Raw genomic sequence first — 6,000 nt, forward strand, 5'->3', positions numbered from 1 at the left:
ATACTGATTGAGGGGTGCGATATACCTGCTTTCACAAAATACTTATTGAGGGGTTTGATATCACTGCTTCCACAAAATACTGATTGAGGGGTGAGATATACCTGCTCCCACAAACTACTGATCGAGGAGTGTGAAATACCTGCTTCCCCCAAATATTGATTGAGGCTTGCGATACACCTGCTTCCACAAAATATTGATTGAGGGGTGTGATATACCTGCTTTCACAAAATACTGTTTAGAGGGTTTGATATCCCTGCTTTCACAAAATACTGATTGAGGGGTGCGATATACCTGCTTCCACAAAATACTGAATAAGGGGTTTGATATAACTGCTTCCACAAAATACAGATTTAGGGTTTCTATAAATCTGCTGCCACAAAATACTAATTAAGGGAATTGAAATGCCAGCTTTCACCAAATCATGATTGAGGCCTGTGATACACCTGCTTCCACAAAATAATGATTAAGGGGATTGATAAAACTTCTTCCACAAAATATTAATTGAGGCCTGGGATACACCTGCTTCCACAAAATACTGATTGAGGGGTGCGATATTCCTGCTTCCACCAAATATTGATTGAGGCCTGTGATACACCTGCTTCCACAAAATACTGATTAAGGGGTGCGATATTCCTGCTTCCACCAAATATTGATTGAGGCCTGTGATACACCTGCTTCCACAAAATACTGATTAAGGGGATTTATATACTTGCTTCTACCAGATATTGATTGAGCCCTGCGATACACCAGCTTTCACAAAATACTGATTAAGGGGGTTGATATTACTGCTACCACCAAATATTGATTGAGGCCTGCGATACACCTGCTTACACAAAATACTGATTAAGGGGTTTTATATACCAGCTTCCATCAAATACTGATTAAAGCCTGTGATACACCTGCTTCCACAAAATACTGATTGAGGGGTGCAATATACCTGCTTCCGCCAAATATTGATTGAGGCCTTCGATACACCTGCTTCCACAAAATACTAATTAAGGGGTTTGATAATGCAGCTTCCACCACATACTGATTGAGGCCTGCGATATACCTGCTTACACAAATACTGCTCTTCTATTGGAACTTTGGCTCAGGGTCATTTTGAAAATGACAGGCAGAGGAAGAGGCAGTCCGTTGAGCAGGGGTGGTAGGGGTCGGGATTGATATACCTGCTTCCACCAAATATTGATTGAGGCCTGCGATACACCTGCTTCCACAAAATACTGATTGAGGGGATTCATATCCCTGCTTCTACCAAATATTGATAAAGGCCTGCGATACACCTTCTTCCAAAAAATACTGATTAAGGGGTTTGATAAAACTTCTTCCACAAAATATTAATTGAGGCCTTGGATACACCTGCTTCCACAAGATACTGATTGAGGGGTGCGATATTCCGGCTTCCACCAAATATTGATTGAGGCCTGTGATACACCAGCTTCCACAAAATACTGATTAAGGGGTGCGATATTCCTGCTTCCACCAAATATTGATCGAGGCCTGTGATACACCTGCTTCCACAAAATACTGATTAAAGGGATTTATATACTTGCTTCTACCAGATATTGATTGAGCCCTGCGATACACCAGCTTTCACAAAATACTGATTAAGGGGGTTGATATTACTGCTACCACCAAATATTGATTGAGGCCTGCGATACACCTGCTTACACAAAATACTGATTAAGGGGTTTTATATACCAGCTTCCATCAAATACTGATTAAAGCCTGTGATACACCTGCTTCCACAAAATACTGATTGAGGGGTGCAATATACCTGCTTCCGCCAAATATTGATTGAGGCCTTCGATACACCTGCTTCCACAAAATACTAATTAAGGGGTTTGATAATGCAGCTTCCACCACATACTGATTGAGGCCTGCGATATACCTGCTTACACAAATACTGCTCTTCTATTGGAACTTTGGCTCAGGGTCATTTTGAAAATGACAGGCAGAGGAAGAGGCAGTCCGTTGAGCAGGGGTGGTAGGGGTCGGGATTGATATACCTGCTTCCACCAAATATTGATTGAGGCCTGCGATACACCTGCTTCCACAAAATACTGATTGAGGGGATTCATATCCCTGCTTCCACCAAATATTGATTGAGGCCTGCGATACACCTGCTTCCACAAAATACTGATTGAGGGGATTCATATCCCTGCTTCTACCAAATATTGATTAAGGCCTGCGATACACCTGCTTCCAAAAAATACTGATTAAGGGGTTTGATATACCTTCTTGCCCAAAATACTGATTGAGGGTTGCGATATACGTGCTTCCACAAAATACTGATTGAGGCCTGCAATACACCTGCTTCCAAAATTTATTGATTAAGGGGTTTTATATATCTGCTTCCACAAAATACTGATTAAGGGGTGCGATATACCTGCTTCCACCAAATATTGATTAAAAGATAACTGTCACATTTAGACCCTAATTTCAATTTTCATATATGTAGTTACAAATAACATGATATTCCAGAATCAGTTACTATTAGACTGACTTAAACCATATTTAATAAGATTCAGCCCTTAGCAACCAGTCTGCATAAAACTGCAATTTCACTATTCAGTTAAGATGGCCGCCACTGCCCTCACCCTGAGGCTAATCCCGCCATCCCTCACTAGCCAGTAATAATAGCCCCCCAAAAGTGTCAGTAACCAGAGCCCTCCCCCCTAAAGGGTTAATCTCCTACAGCAAAAAGGGGTCCTCTTACCACATGTTGCTTTCATTTATACACTGAGCAGATGGCAGATCTCCCTTCCCTGGTCTGCGCTGCTACAACTTTGCATTCTCCAGCTCTGCTGAGGGAGGGAGCGTCTGCCAAGCGCAGGGACAGGGAGAAGTGCACACAGCCCAGGCACTGTTATCAGTTGCTGGGGAGAACCTGGCTTTAATCATTTACTTACAGTCCCTGGCTGTCAGTAATGTGACCTTGCACGCTGCGTGCTCCGTCTATCAACAGATAGACGGACCATGCCTAGCAACCCTATTTTAAACACAGGTAAAAGTAGGCAATACAGGGAACAAAAATGTGTTATTAAGGGGTAATTGAATACACAGTGAAAAGTTGAAATAGGGCCACCAAGGTGATATTAATCACCACAATCCAATACTCAAAAAAAAATAAAAAATATGACAGTTATCCTTTAAGGGATTCTATATAACTGCTTTCACAAAATACTGATTAAGTGGTGCGATATACCTGCTTTCTACAAAATACTGATTAAGGGGTTTGATATACCTGCTTCCACCAAATATTGATTGAGGCCTGTGATATACTTACTTCCACAAAATACTGATTGAGGGGTGCAATATACCTGCTTCCGTAAAATACTGATTGAGGCCTTTGATACACCTGCATCTATAAAATACTGATTTAGGGGTATGATATTCCTGCTTCCACAATATTCTGATTAGGAGGTTTGATATACCTGCTTCCACAAAATAAAGATTGAGGGCTGCGATATACCTGCTTCTACCAAATATTGATTAAGGGTTCTATATACCTGCTTTCACATAATACTGATTGAGGGGTGGGATATACCTGCTCTCACAAAATACTGATTGAGGGGTTTGATATCCCTGCTTCCACAAAATACTGATTGAGGGGTGCGATATACCTGCTTCCACAAAATACTGATTGAGGTCTGTGATACACCTACTTCTACAAAATACTGATTTAGGGGTGCGATATTCCTGTTTCCACAATATACTGATTAAGAGGTTTGAAATACGTGCTTCCACCAAATAATGATTAAGGAGTTTTATATACCTGCTTCCACAAAATACTGATTGAGGGGTGAGATTTTCCTGCTTTCACAAAATACTGATTGAGGGGTTTGATATCCATGCTTCCACAAAATACTGATTGAGGGGTGCAATATACCTGCTTCCACAAAATACTGATTGAGGGGTGCGATATACCTGCCTACCCCAAATATTGATTGAGACCTGTGATACAACTGTTTTCACAAAATATTGATTAAGGGGATTGATATGCTTAATTCCACCAAATATTGATTGAGGCCTACGATACACCTGCTTCCATAAAATACTTAAGGGGATTGATATACCTGCTTCCACCAAATATTGATTGAGGCCTGTGATATACCTACAGATGTAGCAGGGTTAGCACTCCCGCTGTTAACTCAAATTTCTTAACTCATTTCATTATCTTGAGACAAAAAACCATTGAAAAGCAATTGAAGGTGTTTGCTTAGATTAGATAACAAACTCAGAAATCTCAGAAAAAAGGAGTGCTAACCATGCTACATCCGTACTTCCACAAAATACTGATTGAGGGGTGCAATATACCTGCTTCCGCAAAATACTGATTGAGGCCTTTGATACACCTGCATCTACAAAATACAGATTCAGGGGTGTGATATTCCTGCTTCCACAATATTTTGATTAGGAGGTTTGATATACCTGCTTCCACAAAATAAAGAGTGAGGGGTGCGATATACCTGCCTTAACCAAATATTAATTAAGGGGTTCTATATTCCTGTTTTCACAAAATACTGATTGAGGGGTGCGATATACCTGCTTCCACAAAATACTAATTGAGGGGTGCGATATACCTGCTTCTACAAAATACTAATTAAGGGGATTGATATACCTGCTTTCACAAAATATTCATTGAGGCCTGTGATACACCTGCTTCCACAAAATACTGATTGAGGGTTGCGATATACTTGCTTCCATCAAATTCTGATTGAGGCTAGTGATACATCTGTTTCTACAAAATACTGATTTAGGGGTGCGATATTCCTGCTTCCACAATATACTGAATAAGGGGTTTGATATACCTGCTTCCACAAAAAAAAGATTGAGGGGTGCGGTATACCTGCTTCCACCAAATATTGATTAAGGGGTTTTATATACCTGCTTCCACAAAATACTGATTGAGTGGTGTGATATACCTGCTTTCACAAAATACTGATTAAGGGGTTTGATATCCAAGCTTCCACAAAATACTGATTGAGGGGTGTGATATACCTGCTTTCACAAAATACTGATTAAGGGGATTGATTTACCTTCTTCAACAAAATATTGATTGAGGCCTGTGATACACCTGCTTCCAAAAAAAAAAAGATTAAGGGGTTTTATTATACCAGCTTTCACCAAATACTTCCTGCTTACACAAATTACAGATTGAGGGGTGAGATATACCTGCTTCCACAAATTACTGAATAACGGGTTGGATATGAATGCTTCCACAAAATACAGATTGAGGGTTTTGATATACCTGTTTCCACCAAATATTGATCAAGGGGTTCTATATACCTGCTGACACAAAATACTGATTAAGGGGATTGATATACCTGCTTTCACCAAATCATGATTGCGGCCTGTGATACACCTACTTCCACAAAATAATGATTAAGGGGATTGATTTACCTTCTTCAACAAAATATTGATTGAGGCCTGTGATACACCTGCTTCCAAAAAAAAAAGATTAAGGGGTTTTATTATACCAGCTTCCACCAAATACTTATTGAGGGGTACGATATACCTGCTACCAGAAAATGCAAAATAAGGGGTTTGATATAAGTGCTTCCACTAAATATTGATTGAGGCCTGCGATACACCTGCTTCCACAAAATACTGGTTAAGGGGATTGATATACCTGCTTTCACCAAATATTGATTGAGGCCTGTGATACACCTGCTTCCACAAAATATTGATTAAGGGGTTTGAAATACCTGCTTCCGCAAAATTCTGATTGAGGGTAGCGATATACGTGCATCCACCAAATACTGATTGAGTCCTGTGATTCACCTGCTTCTACAAAATACTGATTTAGGAGTGCGATATTCCTGCTTCTACAATATACTTATTAAGGGGTTCTATATAACTGCTTCCACAAAATACTGATAAAAGAGTTTGATATTCCTGCTTCCACAAAATACTTATTGAGGGGTGTGATATTCCTGCTTCCACCAAATATTGATTGAGGGGTTCTTTATACCTGTTTCCCCAAAATACTGATCG

This window comes from Bufo bufo, chromosome 3, assembly GCF_905171765.1.
Source record: "Bufo bufo chromosome 3, aBufBuf1.1, whole genome shotgun sequence".
Classification (NCBI taxonomy): domain Eukaryota; kingdom Metazoa; phylum Chordata; class Amphibia; order Anura; family Bufonidae; genus Bufo; species Bufo bufo.